Source organism: Vespa velutina, chromosome 15 (genome assembly GCF_912470025.1).
Source record: "Vespa velutina chromosome 15, iVesVel2.1, whole genome shotgun sequence".
Taxonomy (NCBI): domain Eukaryota; kingdom Metazoa; phylum Arthropoda; class Insecta; order Hymenoptera; family Vespidae; genus Vespa; species Vespa velutina.
The window spans coordinates 3,321,094-3,339,590 of record NC_062202.1 but is presented as its reverse complement, the minus strand read 5'-3'; the positions used below and the strand labels follow the sequence as shown (position 1 = coordinate 3,339,590).

At 36.0% G+C, this 18,497-nt stretch overlaps 1 long non-coding RNA gene across 1 annotated transcript in view; it reads left to right on the top strand.

Moving 5' to 3' along the window:
• LOC124954324 overlaps positions 1 to 4,466 on the top strand; it is a 40,008-nt gene extending 35,542 nt beyond the window's left edge. The window contains exons 2-3 of the long non-coding RNA XR_007102517.1: positions 58 to 882; positions 1,310 to 4,466. This is a non-coding gene — a long non-coding RNA (uncharacterized LOC124954324). The remainder of the gene's footprint in view (positions 1 to 57; positions 883 to 1,309) is intronic.
• Positions 4,467 to 18,497: the final 14,031 nt, after the last annotated feature.

Sequence of the window (18,497 nt, the reverse complement as noted above, 5' to 3'; positions counted from 1 at the left end):
AATTCTGACACATATCTTATTTATTTATTTATTTTTCTTTTTTTAATGTTTATCTAGGAACACCGAAAACTACGTCGACTGAATTGACAGGCGAATTAAGAAAAACGCAAAAAAAAAAAAAAAAAAAAAAAAAAAAAAAGAAAAAGAGAGAGAAAGAAAAACAAGAAGAAAAAAGAAAGAAAAAAAAATAAAGAAACTAATCGTCATAATTTTCATTCGTTCCATTGATAAAATTCAACCAATAATAGATTCAAAGTTCTTTTTTTTTTTTCTTTTTTTTTTTTTTTTATGGGATCGGTAAAAGAGCATCAAGAATAATTTTGTTTCAATAACGTCGGAATCCTTAATGGTCGATGGCGTCGCCATCAAGAGTTGGCAATTTGACTGGTCGAACTGTGTACGTGCTCAAGAGTGGCACATAGAAAGAAAAAGAAAAGAAACAGAAGAAAAAGAAGAAGAAGAAGAAGAAGAGGAAAAGAGGAAGAGGAAGAGGAAGAGGAAGAAAGGATAAGGAAAAGGAAAGAAGAAAGAAAATGAAGGAAAACACGGAAACGGTTTGATAGTGTGGTGATAGTGATGGTGATGGTAGTGGTGTAGTTGTAGTGGTAGTGGTGATGCTACTGCCAGCGCGCTTCTGCTTTGCATAATCAAATCCTACGACAATGTGGGAGAATGCGAAGTACAGAAGAGAGAGTCCTCCCCTCTCAAACCTCCACCACCCCTCCTATCCTCCGCCCATCTCTTCTCACCCCGTTCTGTCTTCAGAGAGGGTAAATCCTCTGAGCACGCGAGGACTTCGAAAAATGCACTTTCAACTTTTCCCCATACCTTAGGGAAGATGGACCAACCTTTTGGTCATGATGTTCGAGGGGTTTGCAAATGGTACGATAGTATTTACTGACTTATCAACCCCCTAGTGAAATTCCAGGAATAAACTCGAAACACCAAAGGAAAATTTTCACACCAACGAGATAACGCCTGACTGATCGTACATATTTCTTTCTAATTTAAACAATTTTATTTGGTTTTATTTATATTGATTTTGGAATAATTTATAATGTCCTTTTTTTTTTTTTCTATATCGTTACTTTTAAATGACTCCCATTATTTAGTTTCTCATTGTCTATCGTGTTATTATATTTTTCTTTTTCTTTTCTTTTCTTTTTCTTTTTTTTTTTTTTTGTAATTATAATTCATTTATCGTCTCAACGAAATATAAAAAGAAACTGTTAAAATCTTAAAAGAATTATAATTATCTACGATAATGATTTAAATATCTATTGGTTTTTCTTTTTTTTTTTGTTTTCAGATCGTTGACAATCATTACCTTGTAAAACGTTAAAAAAAGAAATCAGAAAATTAAAAGGCGATATGGCATCAACTTATATCACATAAATGGAATATACAAGATTCAACGGAATGGATTTATTCGAAGCATCAAACTCCTATGGTGATTCTCTATCGGTGATTAAATCTCCTTTTGTTCCGCGCGTCGGATTATTCTAATTTCTCTGAAACGTAAACGATTCCAATTATAACGAGATAGTCTCTCTCTTTCTCTTAAAAAAAAAAAAAAAAAAAAAAAAAAAAAAAAAAAAAAAGGGTAACGCATTTCGGTCAATATTTTTTTTCCCCCTACATAAACGTCCAACAAATAATTATTTACATTCGAACGATAGCAAAAACAAAATAAAATAAAATCTATTAAAGGACGTTGATAATTAGAATTCTCATTGAAAATCGCGTATTTTTTCGCTTACATTATTTTTCGAATATTACGCTTGATTCGTCGATATGATTGAAAAAGAGAGAAATGAAAAAAAAAAAAAAAAGAAAAAAAAAAGAAAAAAGAAAAGAAAAAGTTAGTCAAAGGGAATGAAGGAAAATATCCTGCGACATTTGGCAAGGCAATGTGAAGAAAAAAGAGAAAGATAAAAGAAAAAAAAAAAAAAAAAGAAAAGAAAAGAAGGAAAAAGAAGAAAAAAAAGATAACGTGCCTTCGCTTAAGGATGGAGGGTGAAAAAAAAAAAAAAAGAAAAATAGAAGAAAAAGAAGAAGAAGTAGAAGAAGAGAAAGAGATGGAAGAGGTGGTAGAAGAAGAAAGCGTCGGAAAGTTTGACGAAAGGGAAGGAGAGATGGCACGCACTCCCTCGTCAAAATGGACGGGCTAAGCTCGTATAAGTCTAACGGGATTTTCGATCGTGGGTGGTGGAATATACATATATACATATATACATATATATATGCATTTACATGTGTATGTGTGCGTGTGTGTGTGTAGGCCACAGCCAATGCGAATAAGAGAGAAAGAGAGATTGGAAGAGTAGGTGGGACTCCCTCAAGATGGCGGCTGTAAGGGATGGTTTAGGGCGCATGAGGGTTGCGGGTGAAGCAATATATCAGTAGAAGACCCTTCTCTCGAGGGTAACTTCAACCCCGACCGATGGTGGCCGTTACCATCTCTTTCTCTCTCTCTCTCTCTCTTCGTCTTTTACCCTATGTAGCCTCCACCATCTTCTTCTTCTTCTTCTTCTTCATCTTCTTCTTCTTCTTTTTCATCCATCCATCCATCCATCCATCCATTCGTTCATTCTTTCTCATCTTAAGATACGTCTCAAAGATGCTTACCCTCGATCAGTACCACCCTCAAGAAAAAGTGAGAAAGAGAAAGATAGGTAGAGATAAAGAGATAGAGATAGATAGATGAGAGAGAGAGAGAGAGAAAGAGAGAAAGAGAGCCCAGGGGTCCGTTCACGAAAGTATAAACGTCACCGAAGACTGATGGAAATGGACGAGACGTTCGAGGGAGGAGCGGACGATCGGGAAATGGTGGAAAATCGAATGGAGGGCGAAACGAGAAAACAGGACGGACTTGAGGGGTGCATTTCTCTTTCTCCCTTCCCCCGTCTCTCTCTCTCTCTCTTTCTCTTTCTCTCTTTTTCTTTCTTCTTTGAGCTAAAAGCTTCGTTCATCGGACTTCTCTCTTTCTGTCTCTCTCTGTCTCTCTCTCTCTCTCTCTCTCTCTCTCTCTTTCTTATTTTCCATTCCGTTCTTTTGTCACGATGATGTCGAATCGATGGAGCAACCCAGAGATATCCTATCGGAAGTGACTGGAAAAGGGAGTCCCTATGAGTCCCTCAGAGACGACGAGTTTGACCTGGGGCTTGAGAAATTTATTATAAATTTTTCTGATTGGTTAGATCAATAATACATTAGATATATTTATTTTCTTCATCACCGTCGTCGATATACTATTTGATGTTATTTTTCTGCGACTATTGGCGATAGCAAATCGTTCCTTCGAGAATAATAATAATAAAAATAATAATAATAATAATAATAATAATAATAATAGTAATAATATTAATAATAATAAAAATAATAATGAAAAAGAAAAAGTAAAAGAAAAATAAATGATCATGAAGAAGGGTTATTACGCGACCTACGTAGAAACTCACACGGTTTTACGGACAAAACTCTTGGTTATGAATTTCTCGACCTTCGTATGCTTGTTCATATAATAACTTCGAAATAGAAGGGGAAAGGAAGGAAAGAAAAAGAGAAAAAAGAAAGAAAGAAAGAAAGAAAAAAAAAATAAGAAAAGATACGAAAAATCCGCCATCCTACGAATTTCTCCTCTAATCACATTTTGTCTCTCTTTTTCTTTTTCTCTCTCTCTCTCTCTCTTTCTCTCTCTCTCTCTCTCTCTCTCTCTATATATATATATATATATATATATCTCGACGGAAGAGTCGTCGCATGTCGAAATAGAGGAAAGCAAGAGCATCGAGATAAAAGGAAAAAAAAAGGAAAAGAAGAAAAAAAAAGAAAGAAAAAGAAAAATGACGAGAGGGAAGAAATTCGTAAGAGCGAGGACAATACCGAAGGCTCGCGTTAATCGACGCTTGCGGAACGAGACGAAAAAAGAGAACGAGAGAACAAGAAAACGAGTAAACGACAGAGAGAGAGAGAGAGAGAGAGAGAAAAACAAAAAAGCATACGTTGGGTCGAGGTAAATCGTGCTTCTCGATGAGGAAAAAGAAAATTTCGAAAGTAAAAGAAGAAGAAGAAGAAGTAGAAGAAGAAGAAACGAAAACCGTTCACGGAAATCCAGAGTTGAACGAAATCGCAGAGCTTTTCAATTGCGATTTCCTCTGGCACACTCGAGAAATTCAACCTCTCTCTCTCTCTCTCTCTCTTTCCCTCTCCTTTTCTCTCTTTTTCTTTCTGTCTCTCTCTCTCACTTATTCTCCCCTTTCTCTCTTCCTTTTCACCCCAAGGTTTCTTGCAAAGATCAGCGAAGGTAGGTGGGTTTGCTTGCAGGATCAAGAATAACACTATTCGAAAAGCTTTTTCTACGTTTTTAAAATGCACGTTCGTACCGAACCGATGCGTAACTCGGTAGAACGTAGTAGATGCGGGAAAAATTGTTGAAGGGAAAAATTTTCAAGGCGTAAAAGAAAAACTGCTGCTAGTCGATCATATGTATATATATATATATATATATATATATATATATATATATATAGTTTTTTTTTTCATTTTTTCTCTCTCTCTCTCTCTTTTCTCTGGTAAGGTGCAAAGAAATACAGATGTAAAACAACGAAAGAGGAAGCACAGAGAGAAAGAGAGAAACGAATAGGCATAAGAAGAGAGAAAAAGAGTAAGAGAGAAAGAGAGAGAGAGAGAGAGAGAGAGAGAGAAAGAAACGAATGAAAAGCTTCGAGCGTGCGGTAAACATCGAGCGTGTAATTCGCTCTTTAAAGAACACTTGGACGATAATTAAGCTGGCGTAGGGTGCTCCGAAAGGGAGTAAGTTAGAGAAAGAGAGAGAGAGTGAGTCAGTGAGAGAGAGAGAGAGAGAGAGAGAGCACGACGTGCGAAAAAGAAGGAGAGAAAGACGAAGTGGAAGTCAACGGAGGAGGGCAGGAGTGCGGACAGAGTTGAAAAGATCTTTTTCCGTTTATTTTTCGTAACCATGGCATGGAAAGACACGTGGTGCGGTTTTTAATTAGCACCAGGGGTACACTCCCCCAAGCGGATGAAGAATCTCGGGCTTAGAATTTACCTACTCCTCCTCGCCCGTCCTACCATTCTCTTTCTTTCTCTCTCTCTCTTTCTTTTTTCTTCTTCCATCCTCTTTTTTTTCTCTCCATCTCTCTTTCGTCGACGTCGACAGCGTCGTCGTCGTCGTCGTCGTCGTCGATGTCGATGTCGTCGTCGTTGCATTTGCCAGTCCCTAGATACGTTTCTCGTTCTCTCGTGTTCGGTCAAGAGGGTTGGCCTGAAAACTCAGACGACGATTTCGAGAATCGTTGTGTTATTATCGAAACGAAAAACGACAAGCGCGAGTTTTCCTCGTTTTCACCGAACTCCTCTCTTATCGACTCCTCTTCTCTCATCTTCTCTCTCGATTCGTTTCATCTCGCTCGCTCGTTCATTCGCTCGCTCGCTCGCTCGTTCATTCGCTCGCTCGTTCGCTCGTTCGCTCGTTCGCTCATTCGTTCGTTCGTTCGCGCGCGAACTTTTTCTATCTTACCAATCTACCTATCTACCTACCTATCTATCTATCTACCTACCTACCTACCTACCTACCTATCTACCAACCTATCTACACCTATTTTTACTAATTTTTTTTTGTCTTCTCCTTTTAATTCTTCTTCTCCTTCTTTGATTTTATTTTTTGCTTCTTTTTCTTTCCTTCTCTTTTTTTTTTTTCTTTTTTGCTATTACGTTTGACCGAATCTCCGATTGGAAAAATCTCTTCAACTATTTCTTACCCTCTTCTTTGGCCTTTGGCATGATTTTTCTGGTTTACTTTTCCTTTTTTTTTGTTTTTCTTCTTTCATTTCTTTTCTTTCCTTCTTTTATCCTTTTTTGTTCTTTTAATTAAGAATTTTTCGAACATCTATAGTGTGAGAGAGAAAGAGAGAGAGAGAGAGAGAGAGAGAGAAGAGAGACATTAATAACAGAGTCTTTCGATTTGTCAAAGATCAATATTAATATTGTTCTTCAATGTCGACTGAAATACATATATTTTATCATTTGTCCTTCCAAATTGGCAGCTTGGCATACTTAACCAAAGTAGCACGTTCCGGTCAATGAAGAGAAAAAAAGGGCTCAAATATTGAACTTCCTTTAACCATTCCTCTCTCTTTCTCTCTCTCTCTCTCTCTCTCTCTCTTTCTTCTTTCCTCTCTTTTTCAATTGTCCGCGTTTCCTTAGGGAGTTTGCTTCATTAATTAATGCCAGAAGGTAATACTGTAATTTCAGTAGTTACTGGAGCACCTCAAACGAGTCGATTCTTTGTAATTCAAGACGACCTCCTTTTCTTATTCGTCATTTTTCAATGTAACTAAAACGATGACAATCCAATTCCTCGTTGATTGTACTTACATACATACATATTTATATATATATATATATATATACAAAACGTTATAACATACAAATATATACAAATACGGATATAATTAATATAAAAGAAGATTTAAAAAATATCTTTAGTCCGAATTATCTAAATTAATTATTATTTTCACCCATAATTTTAATACTTCAAAGTGAAATATTTTTATTCTTAATATTTTTTTAATTGAATTAATATCACTATATCTAAATTGCTCTTCCTTTATTCCCCAAAGGCAAATTAACTTTCATATGTGTGCTTCTAATTTATAATTAACATTATAACAATACAGACAAAAAAAAACACATACACATACTCATACATACACACAGATATATTATATATATTTATATATGTATGTGTGTCTCTATATGTTTGCATGTTAATAATAAAACAAAAGTTTGACGAGCTCTTATGGTCTTTCATTCCTTTCAATGAGGCCCATATTGAAGGATAAGAGGGAGGGAAGAGGTGGTGCTACTGCTGCTGGTGATAGCCAGAGTAGCAAAGACTGTAATAGCAAGAGAACCAACATGGAATAGGGATAAAGGGAAGGGGGGGGGCCAGTACGGAGGTGAGTTTAGGGGGTAAGAGTGAGAGGGGGTAGTTGAATCGTCGAGTTCACCGACGTTTTATACGTCGTCGAGTTTCATGCGGCAGGGTAATTTTTTTATTAGCTTGAAAACCACTCGACGCTTCGTCGTCGTCCGTCGTCGTCGTCGTCGTCGTTGTCGTCGTCGTCATCGTCGTCGTCGTCGTCGTCGTCGTTCGTCGTTGTCGTCGTTGTGTCGCAAACTCGTCTGTGAGAGATCCACCCTTGCTAAAAAGATCGGCCAACCATTCCTCTCATCCACGATAGATCTGTCCCTCTTTTTCTCTCTCTTTCTCTCCCTCTTTCTCTCTCTTTCCCTCTCATTTCTCTATCTATCTATCTCTCTCTCTCTCTTTCTCTTTCACAGTCAGTCAACCCTCCTCGTCGTTTCTCGCACACCCACACGAAAGAATACAGACTTTTTCCCATTTAAACTCTCACCCTCTTCCCCCTGCTCACTAACCCCGTCCCCCTTGCTACCTACGCCGCCGTCCACCCTCCTCACTCCGACGAAACTCCCTCCTTCTCCTCTCCACTTGTCCGTCCGTCCTTCCAGAATCGTGCATCTCCAAACAGGCAAAAAGGAGCAACGTAGTCACAGCTAGTCGTTTGCTTTATTAACTAATTTCATACGAATCAAGAGATTTATCCCGAAACGATCACTATTATTAGAATCACTTATTTCCTTAGTTACTTTATCGTTATTATCGAATATATCATCGATAAAGGAAGTTGAAAGAAATGATTGAAAAAGAGAAAGGATATCGAATTGATTAATATTTTATTTACATATATAATATATTTCTCTTTTTCTCTCCTTTTCTCTCTCTCTCTCTCTCTCTCTCTCTCTCTCTCTCTCTCTCTTCTTTTTTTTTCTTTCCCTCTCATTTTTAAATAAAGTTAACGTATACCATTAAATTTGCATTCGATTTCGAAGGTAACTCATTTTACAACGATTAGTTAGCTAGCTTCTTTTAATTTCTTACATACCTCTCTCTGTTTCTCTCTCTCTCTTTCTTTCTTTCTACTTTAAACCGGAGCAAGCTTGCTTTTCTTTGACTTTCGAAAACGTGATTCGAAACGACGTCTTTCACGAGGAGGAAAGTATTCCGCATCGACAGGTGAGCAAGTCAAGAACTTAAGACCTTAAGCAACCCCTCCCCTCCCCCGACCCGTTCCCCCGACCCACCCCACTTTTCTCCGTAACCGGGGTGCTTAAGAACTTTTAAAGGGTGATGAACTCGTTTTACGTGCACGCGCCGCTTATTACGTACGACGAGCCGAGAAAATACTACCCAAGGTTTGCTCGAGGCTAATGATATTTCGAGCGGAGAGAAACGCGATTTAATCATTTTTAACGCTAATTTAAGCGTACCTTTTTTTCTTGCTTGTCTTTTCTCTCTTTCTCCCTCTCTCTCTCTCTCTCTCTCTCTTTTTTTTGCGAACTATCATGTTGAGAAAGAGAGAGAGAGAGAGAGAGAGAGAAAGAGTTTACAACATCTCTACATTTAATATACGAGGAAAAATATTCGTTCCATTTCTTTTTTACTTTTTTATTATTTTTTTATCTTCTTTTTTTTTTGTTTTTTTTTTGGTTTTTTTTTTTTTTTTTTTTTTTTTTTTTTTTTTTTTTTTTTAATATTTTTCTTTCATTATCATTCTCTCTCTCCTTCGTCTCATTTTTTACTATACCAATATCATAGAAATCTTATTATAAAAATATTTTCTTATTCATAATAATGAGAATATCCATTGAAACGTTACTTATAAATCGATATTATTAAACAGTATTTAATTAAGGAACGAAAATAAAGCGAACGATATTAATGAATTATATCATTCGATTATATAAAATGTATTTTTGGATTTAAGATTTCTTATCGTATTTCGTTTTTGTGCTTCTTTTTTCTTTTCCTTCTTTTTTTCCTTTTTTTGTTAGAGACAAAGTTAAATAAAATTCTCTCTCTCTCTCTCTCTCTCTCTCTCTCTCTCTTTCGTTAAAATCTCAAGGGGATCAACCCTTTGCTTACTTAATGCTTTTCATATTTTTTAAAAGTTACTAAAAAAACGAAACAAAAAGAACAAAAAATAAAAAAGAAAAAGAAAAAAGAAGAAGAAAAAATCGTTTCGCGTATTCACGAACATTAAAGGAAAAGAAAACGTCTTGAGCGAGTTCCAATCGGCGACGTAAATAAATCGATCTGCCCACCTATTTCTCTTCGTCGTCCTGAATCCCCACACTCGATCAGAGACATCGAAATACGTCGACATAAAGAAAGAAAGAAAGAGAGATAGATAGATAGATAGATAGATAGAGATAGAGAAAGAGAGAGAGAGAGAGAGAGAGAGAGAAAACATAGGATCGTTCTTCCACTTGCCAGAGATCGAATTTCTCGTTAAGCCAGTCTTACTCTCTGCCAGTGCCCGAAACGAATTTGCGATCAGTACGACATTGAGGATTTATTTCCTGTGAACGTCCTTTTATCATCCCTTTCTTCCCTTTAATGCCGACTAAAAAGAAAAAAAAAAAGAAAAAAAGAAAAGAAAGGAAAAAAAAAGACGAAGAATAAAAAAGTAAAGAAAGTGAAAGAAAAGAAAAGAAAAGAAAAGAAAAGAAAAGAAAAGAAAAGAAAAGAAAAGAAAATTCCAATCCACTATGTCAAGTAAGGTGACAATAAATGGATTTACGGATCGATTACTATGTAATTCGGCTAAGTAACAAGAACATTGGCCACAAGAGAGAATCGTAAACGTAGCCCTGGTGCAATTAATCACCGAACGCTAATTATTTAGACGGTTAGAACGAGTTCTAAGCGTCCACGAGGAGTAGTTCCGTCATCAAATGTAGTAGGGTCGTTTGAGAAGGTGAAAGGTTGCTCTGTTGGGAGAAAGAAGAGGAGGAAGAAGAAGATGAAGAAGAAGAAGAAAAAGAAGAAAAGGAAGAAGAAGAAGAAGAAGAAGAGGAAGAAAAGGGGAAATATAAGGAGAAGGAAGAGGAAAAGGGCAGAGGATGAAAACAGAGAGAGAGAGAGAGAGAGAGAAAGAGAGAGAAGATAGAGGAGAGTGGAAACAGTAGTTGTGGGGAGGTGAAGAGTAGGATATGCCGGGTAGGTTGAGACTCACGCAAGAGTAAATTGATTAGAATTAAAGGGTTGGCTGGCAGCTGGTGCTGCGGGGGTGCTACACTTTCATAGAGAAAGAGAGAGAGAGGGAACATGTGGAGAAGAGAAGAGAAGAGAAGAGAAACGAAGAGAAGAGAAGAGAAGCGAAGCGAAGAGAAGAGAAGAGAAACGAAGAGAAGAGAAGAGAAGAGAAGAGAAGAGAAAAGGGTGGGAGGAAGAGAGGGAGAGAGGATACAACGGTGACCACAGCCTCGACGCTGATTGGTCGAGTCAAGTTTGTGGCAAGATGGCTGGCTGGTGGTGCTGCCGTTGCTGCTATTGCTACTGCTTCTACTGCTATTGCTGCTACTACTACTGCTGCTGCTGCTGCTGATGCTACTGCTATTACTGCTTCTGCTACTGCTACTGCTGTTGGCACTGGCGCTGTCGGTGGTGTTCTCTATCTACCTTTCTCTCTCTTTCTCTTTCTCTCTCTCTCTCTCTCTCTCTCTCTCTCTCTCTCTCCCTCTCTCTCTCTTCTCTTTCTCTCTCATCCTCAACGCCGACGGCGAGTTCCCTTCTACGCGGCCTCTAAGATGCTTTACCTATGTGCCAAATAGATGTATGTACGTGTACACGGCTGTTCGAAACAATGCTGGGCGTGCAACCACCTCGCAACCCTTCTTCACCCTTCTCTACCTTCCCTCACCTATCTCCATCTAACTTCATCTATCTTTCTCTTCGTCCTTTTGCTACATCTTTCTCTTTCCTTCTTTCCCTCTCTCTCTCTCTCTCTCGTGCACTGTATCTATCGTTCTATCTCTCTCATACAAACCCTTACCACTACCTTTACGTATTACCACCAACCACCACCCACTCGCCCAACCCCATCGTAGTTTCCAATGCCGTCCCTCTCTCTTTCTCTCTCTCTCTCTCTTCCAACATTCGCCGCCATCACCTCCACCCAGGCCGTTCCCCCTTCTCCTCCTCCTCCTCCTCCTCCTCCTCCCCCACGCCCTCTTCCCACCCTTTCCTCCGACAGGCTCCTTTCTCGATCCAATCCACAAGCAAGCGGGTAGCAGCGTAAGTACGAGAACACCGGCGCGGTCTCAAAGAGAATGCGATAATACGAAGAACTTCGACTAATGAGTTAATAGTTGGTGCCTCGCGTTATACCGGCGTACCGTGAGTACTTTATTCGACGTCGCCCAGAGCAACGAGATTATAACGCCTTATGTGAAAGCGTGGAAGTACGTTACGGATACTACCATGCTTATATTATATATTATATATTATATACATATGGTGTGTCTATGTTTGTATATATATATATATATATATATATATATATATATATAAAATGTATATTTCTATATTTCCACGCTAATACATTTGCACGTATTATATATATACATGTTTATTTCAATGTTCATTTAAAAAAAATTAGAAATTATTGTAACTCTAGCAGCAATTTATTTTATATATATATATATATATATATATATATATATATATATATTATATATATTTAAGAAGAAAGGATCTTATATTATATTATATTATATTATATTATATTATATATTTTCACGAAAGGGCTGTATATCAGTAAGTGACTGTCACGTTCAGAAGCTAATTACCCTCGAGGCCGATCCTCATCCTATCTTTTCCTAAAGTTTCTCCTTTTGATGTGGTATAATATACGCACATTGTACTCTCCATAATGATCTACCTAAGTATCATATAAAATTCTTTATTCTATGAATCTACGGTTTTATATATATATATATATATATATATATATATATATATATATATATATATATCGAGTATAATGCAGTGACATGAATGATACGACGGATCAAAATCGGTAAGAAGAGAATTTCTCGTTAGTTCTAACCCTTCGATAACGAACAATACATACGTACGTACCAAAAACTTTATCTTTCATTATACGCGTTTCTTAGATTTCAAAATCATATTTTTAATACCATATAATCCATATTGGCAAATCGGAGACTAATTTATTTCGAAATTATTATTATCCGATCGATTATAATCAATAATGATCGATCTAATTAATAGAACGATCAACTGGGTAAGTAGAAAAATGGTTGAACGTAATCGAATCGTCTTAAAGCTAATAAGAAAAAGAAAAAGAGACTGAAAGAAAGACTGAAAAAGAGACCGAGAGAGAGAGAGACAGACAGAAAGAGATGGAAAGAGAGAAGAAATGAAAAGGAAAAAAAGAAAAAGAAGGAAAGAAAGGAAGAAAGAAAGAAGGGTTAAGGAAGTTCTTTCACGGCTCGGTGCGTGCGTTCTCGAGGGCCTCGGGGTACGTTTAAAATCCCGCTTGAAAAATCCGCGCGCTCCTCCAGAAGAAGCTGCGACGATTCGTTCTTGGATCCGCGACACGCCGTCGCGATTAAGGAGAAGGAAAAGAAAAAAAGAAAGGAAAAAAAAAAAAAGGGAAAAAGAAAAAGAAGTAAAGAAGAAAAAAGAAGTAGGAAAAAAACGTGGCTCTTCGTAGGTACTCAGCGATAAAAAAAAAAGAGAGAGAGAGAGAGAAGAGAAAAAAAAACAAGAAAAAAAGGAAGAAAAAAAAGGAAAGAAGAAGAAGAAAAAAAAAAATAAGAAAAATAAGGAAAAGAAAAAAAAAAGACTGGAGAATGTTGAGAAAGAAGTCAGGAGAGATAGAGTGAGATGAAAAGCGAGAGGAGGGTGAAGGAGGGAACGGTGGGGGAATTGGCGGTGGTGGTTTGCAAGAACGAGAAAGTCGAGAGGACTGAGGTGGAGGAGGGAAAGGGTAGGTGGCACGGACGGAGGAGGAGGAGGAGGAGGAAGAGGAGGAAGAAGGGTGAGAAAAATGCAACCAATAATTTTATTTTCCGCGATAAAGCACGGCCTCTCTCCTCATGCCGTCTCTCGAAGACACTTTGCTAAGGACGAGACGGGCAAGCCGCGTATCTTTAGTAAGTAAACAGAGCGCCTTATGAATTTTAAGCAGCGCGACGAAGAACCGCACGATATTCTCTCTCTCTCTCTCTCTCTCTCTCTCTCTCTCGTTCTTTTTCTCTTTCGTAAGCTCGTTCGCTCGTTTTCTTCTCATCCTCCTCTTCCTCTCTTATTTCTTTCCTCTTTCCTCGACGACGCATTTTTTCGCTCATTTTTTTCCACATACACATACACACGCATACACACACACACACACACATTCTCTCTCTCTCTCTCTCTTTTTTTTTATTCCCTCGTACTCTATTTTCTTTTCTCTTTCGTTCAGCTTTCTCCATCTTTTCGAGTTCTCGGCCTCTTACGTACGCGCTCACCGCTAAAAGAAGGAAGGGCAACGTAATTTTCGAAAAGTATGTATACGCTTCAAGATTGTATGTGCGAGGCGTCGTGTACCCGTTCCCCCTTCCCTCTCCTTCCTTTCTTCTCGCTTCCTCTATCCTCTTACTACCTATCCCCTATTCTCCCTTCCTCCACCCCAACTACCCCCCAACAACCATCGTCCGCCTCAACTTCTCCACCAATCCAACCTCCCGCGCTCTTCACCGTTAACGTCCTCGTCGTAAATCGACGGCATCGAGAACGACGACGACGACGACGACGACGTCGAACTAGTCTTATGGATAAATTGAGATCGAGCAACGTGCACCGAGTTAAAGAAAATAAAATAAGAAGGAGAAATGAAATGGTAATAGGTACCTTGAAAAATCTACTCATTTCTAATCTCTGTAATATATATGTGTGTGTATGTGTGTACGTGTATATGTGTGCGTATGTATGCGATTCTTTTCTTATCGATATAAAGTTCAGAAAAATCAGAAAATGAACAGAAGGAGAGGAAAATAGTTAGGGAGAGAGAGAGAGAGAGAGAGAGAGAGAGAGAGAGAAAGAGAGAGGGGGGAAAGTTTCTTTTGATAGTAATCTCTCGATAGAATAAAAAAAAAAAAAGATAGAGAAAGGATACTACTAATTTCTAATCTCTAATATTTAAGATTTCCTTTTTTCTTATTTATATAAACTTTAGAATACGAATATTAAACGAAAGAAATATTGTAAGAAAGAGAAAAAGATACGATAAGAGATCAAATAATAAAATTCCAAACAATTTTAACGAATGTAAAAGAAAATTAGAAGAGAAAGAGAGAGAATTAGAAAAAGAATGTGTGTGTGTGTGTGTGTGTGTGTGAGAGAGAGAGACCCACTAATTTCTAATCTCTATAATATACCATCATTTTCTTATCAATATGAAGTTTCGAAAAATTTAATGAATATATAAAAGGAAATAGGAAGAGAGAGAAAAAGAGAGAGAGAGAGAGAGAGAGAAAGAGAAAAAGAGAAAGAGAGAAAAAGAGAGAGAGAAGCTTGTTTTGATATTGATCTTCGGATAGAATAGAGAGAAAGAGAGAGAGGAAGAGAGAGAGGAAAAGAGAGAGAGAGAGAGAGAGAGAGAGAGAGAGACTATCTAAGCATTCTAATGGCAAGAGACAGGATTCTGCGCGCTACGAAGCGCACGTGTCTCTAATGATTTTAGTGTACCGGGATATACCTCCGAGCAATGTGTAGCTATAGGTGGCTACGAACACGTATTACATTCGCGTTACCGAGGCACAGCGTAATATGTCGGGACTAGGAAAAGGAGGAGAAGGAAAAGGAGATGGAGTAGGAGGAGGAGAAGGAGGATGAGGAGGAGAAGGTAATACAAAGAGAGAGAGAGAGAGAGAGAGAGAGAGAGAGGGTGTGTGAGGAGAAGGGAGAAAGACAAGGAGTAACTGAGATGGTCTTGTGGGATTCTTAATGGCAAAAGGCCTCGAAGGTAACACTATGGCTATTAAATGCAGACCCTGTTCCTTGTACCCTTCTTCTCTCTCCCTCTCTCTCTTTCTAATTCTCTCTCTCTCTCTCTCTCTTTCCCTCCCTTTCTATCTATCTATCTCTATCTCTATTTCTCTGTATACTATTATTCGTCGTGGTGTCCTTTTTCCTTATTCTACACCGTTCATTTCACTATATCGTTAAATTCGATGGGATATATTTCATAGATTAAAAGCATTTGACTCTCTATGATATATATCTAATCGTTCATTTCTATATTCGAATTTATACAGTTACAATGCGTGAAGAGAAATTATCTATTTTACGAAATGAAAATCTTTTATTATTTAATATTTTCAATAATTAATTGTTTATGTATATAATTATTGAGAAAAATCCGCTATTTTGGACTTTACTCGATTCTAGTTTAATTCATGTTTCAATCTAATATTTATTTTTATGTATTTCTCTCTCTCTCTCTCTCTCTTTTTCTTTGTCATGAGTTTACCATTTTGAAAAATGATCATTCGAACGTTCTTTCTATACAAAGAAACATAGTAATTATAATAAATTATTATTATTATTATTATTATTATTATTATTATTATTGTTGTTGTTGTTTTTATTGTTATTATTATTATTACTATTATTAATAGCATTCTTTGTATTATTTAATAATAAAGAATATTATCTCTTCAATATTCAATAGTATAGCTATATAAATAACATTCATTAATAAATCAAGCGATAATGTGTACGTGTTCTTCGATTATATTTTACAAATATTTATTACTTATATAATTAAAATAATAATATCTTTATTTAAAAAAATCTTTTATTTGCATGGCTATCTTAAAGTCAAGATTATTTATGCTTCAGAAATTCTTTTATGATATTTCTCTTTATACGAAAGGATTAATTAATAATTATATTGAAAATAGAGAGAAAAAGAGACAGAGAGAGAGAGAAAGAATAATGATTTTCATTTATATAAATACTTCATATTATTAAAAAAAATATCCTATACCCATACAACATTTATACTCATATAAATATGCCTCAAAAATTTATTATCTTTTATAACGATCCTGTTATCCCTTTGCTAAAGATATTAACAATAACGTGAAATATAAAATTTAATAATAATAAATAATAATATTTTTCAATAATGTCATTCAATAGTATCGCCATAAGTAATACTCGTTATAAGAATATTTATATACATATACCTATCTATATTTATTTACTTATATATAAGTAAATAAGCTATTTTTTATCCAATCTTATGTTAAAGATTTCATATTGTCTCGGTGACGATTTAATAAGGGATGATTGTATATCTAAAAAAAAAAAAAAAAAGGAATAAAAATAAATAATAATAACAATAATAAAAAAAAAAAAAAAAAAAAAAAAAAAATAATAAAAGTAGTAATATAAGGATCTATAATAGAAAAACAATTTTCAATTGTTACGTTGAACGACATTTAGCAACGTGAAGATCTAGAAAATTTATTTCTTTTTTTTTTTTTTTTTATTGTTTCTTTTCATCTCTCTCTCTCTCTCTCTCTCTCTTTCTCTTTCTCTTTAGATTGAAAAATAAAGAGGAAGAGAAGGACGAAAACGAATAAAAATACGAATACGAATGCGAATACGAAGATATAAAAGAAAAAGAAGAAGAAGAAGAAGAGGAGGAAGAAGAGGACGAAGAAGATGAGGAAGAAGAAGAAGAAGAAGAAGAAGAAAGAGATGAAGATGAAGAAGATGAAGAAGTTGGAAAGAAATCGTATAGTTCGATCGTAGGGATAAGCAAGGAAAATGTAAGCCTGGGATCAACCGTGCTCATCCCGTTTGACGTTGGCGTTTGACGCGACCGCTGAAATTTTTACTTCGTTCGATTTGGCCTTACCGAAGAGAGTCCCTGCCTTCTGATTGGTGGACCCTGACCACGCCCTGCATATAAGGGCGGCTTGCTTGCACGAGCACTATCAACCCTTATGTATGCCCGTCGAGAGTACACTTATGTGTCTTGCACATATGTACAAGCTTGTGGTATCGCATACACATAGAAAGAGACAGAATTAGAGAGAGAGAAAGAGAGAGAGAGAGAGAGAGAGAGAAAGAGATTATACATACACACAAAGAAACATACACCACATACTTGCATACATGCGTACATATATATATATATATATATATATATATATATATATATTCATAGATATACGTATGTCGATAGGATAGACACAGGGACGTATGTAGAGCCCCGGGTGCGGCTCGTACGATAGCGGTATGTGCTAGTGGGCTTTCGATATGATACGATCGATCGAACGACTCGCTTTTCCAACGTTAAAGTGATATTTAAAAGTGATAATGGCGATGAAAGAAATTTATATCCGGTAAAATGTATGGCGGATAAGTTCCTACGTGATTCTCTTAAAGGTATATCATAATGTATCTACCTACTACCTACACATATGTACATATGTAAAACATACACACATATATATATATATATATATTTATTTATACACAATAATGCATGCATAGATGCATACGTATGTAGATACTTATATATATATGTATGTATGCACGTATATATATATATATATATATATATATATATATATATATATATATATATATATATGTACAAGATGTTTTTTTAAGCTCTCAAAAGACTTAAACTTTATCGTACCGATGAAAAGATTGTTATCTCCTCTCTTAACGTTTTACACCATACTCGAATATAAATATATATATAAGTATATATAGGTGTATATATAGGTATATATATATATATATATATATATATGAAATTGACTAATTCTACAAATCGTTCTAGCGAGAATGTTAACGACTAAATTTTCGGTTCTCTTCAATTATATTACCTAGTAAATGTATTCTCCTAATTACAACGTACCGTACGATCTTGCTTCGTTAGCAAGCAACATCGCTCGTTCGCACTCACGCAAACGTATTATAGTGGAAGTATTATAATAGCTAGGATGATAATGCTTTCAAACTACTGTAAAACTTTGTAACATTTACTTCGCATTTATAGTGAGGATTCATTAATCCTACCCTTTGATAATATCTACGTTTCTATTTTTCTTTCATATTTATCATTCATATTGTATACAAGTAAAATACGTATACGTATACGCCGTATGTATAATATTGTGACTTATTGAAATTCTATCCTTTTCTTTTTCTTTTTTTCCTCATCTTTAATAAAATTTTCTTTATTATCCCGAGTAATTTGTTTTTATCTCTTATCTTACCTCAGATCTTCGTAAAAGTTGATAAGAAAATCGCTCGAAGGATCCAAATTTACGTTTAATTTTCAATATGATCAATTTCATACGAAACTTTTTTCATTTCCTCAGAGATCATGAGTTATAAACATACCACCGGTCTCATATAACGTCTCTGCAAATTATATGCCGATGGTAGCGCCATCTTACAACAATCGTTCGTACTAAATTGAATTATTTCGTCCATTTTCAACCAATAGAAACAGATCTGAATTTTGTAATATGTATTGCCATCTATATATTCTTCGTAACCTAAGAGGTTTATT